The sequence below is a fragment of the Penaeus monodon genome, chromosome 31, assembly GCF_015228065.2.
Source record: "Penaeus monodon isolate SGIC_2016 chromosome 31, NSTDA_Pmon_1, whole genome shotgun sequence".
NCBI lineage: Eukaryota > Metazoa > Arthropoda > Malacostraca > Decapoda > Penaeidae > Penaeus > Penaeus monodon.
The window spans coordinates 3,221,906-3,222,198 of record NC_051416.1 but is presented as its reverse complement, the minus strand read 5'-3'; the positions used below and the strand labels follow the sequence as shown (position 1 = coordinate 3,222,198).

General features: G+C 34.1%; 1 protein-coding gene across 1 annotated transcript in view; it reads left to right on the top strand.

Moving 5' to 3' along the window:
• LOC119592994 (voltage-dependent calcium channel type A subunit alpha-1-like) overlaps window positions 1-293 on the top strand; it is a gene marked incomplete in the record, with an annotated part of 154,497 nt that overhangs the window by 94,033 nt on the left and 60,171 nt on the right.

Genomic DNA, 293 nt, shown 5'->3' with positions numbered 1-293 from the left:
TCATATAATGTGATGAACAACTCATTCTAATTAATGAAGCATCAAGATTAGTTCCAATTAATTCTCTCTTAAACTATTTAATCCCAAGAGTGTTCATAAAAAGAGGAAAATAAATGCATACATTTATCCATCCCAAAACTTGTAATATATTGCCTACCGATATATAGATAATAATGGGATGAGGAGCTGCCATTAGCGAGATCGGCAGTCCGTCTGTGTGAATACTGTATGATACCTAAGTGCAGATTCTTATATGATTTGCCACGAGTAAAGTAGAGGCTTCATGATTTTCC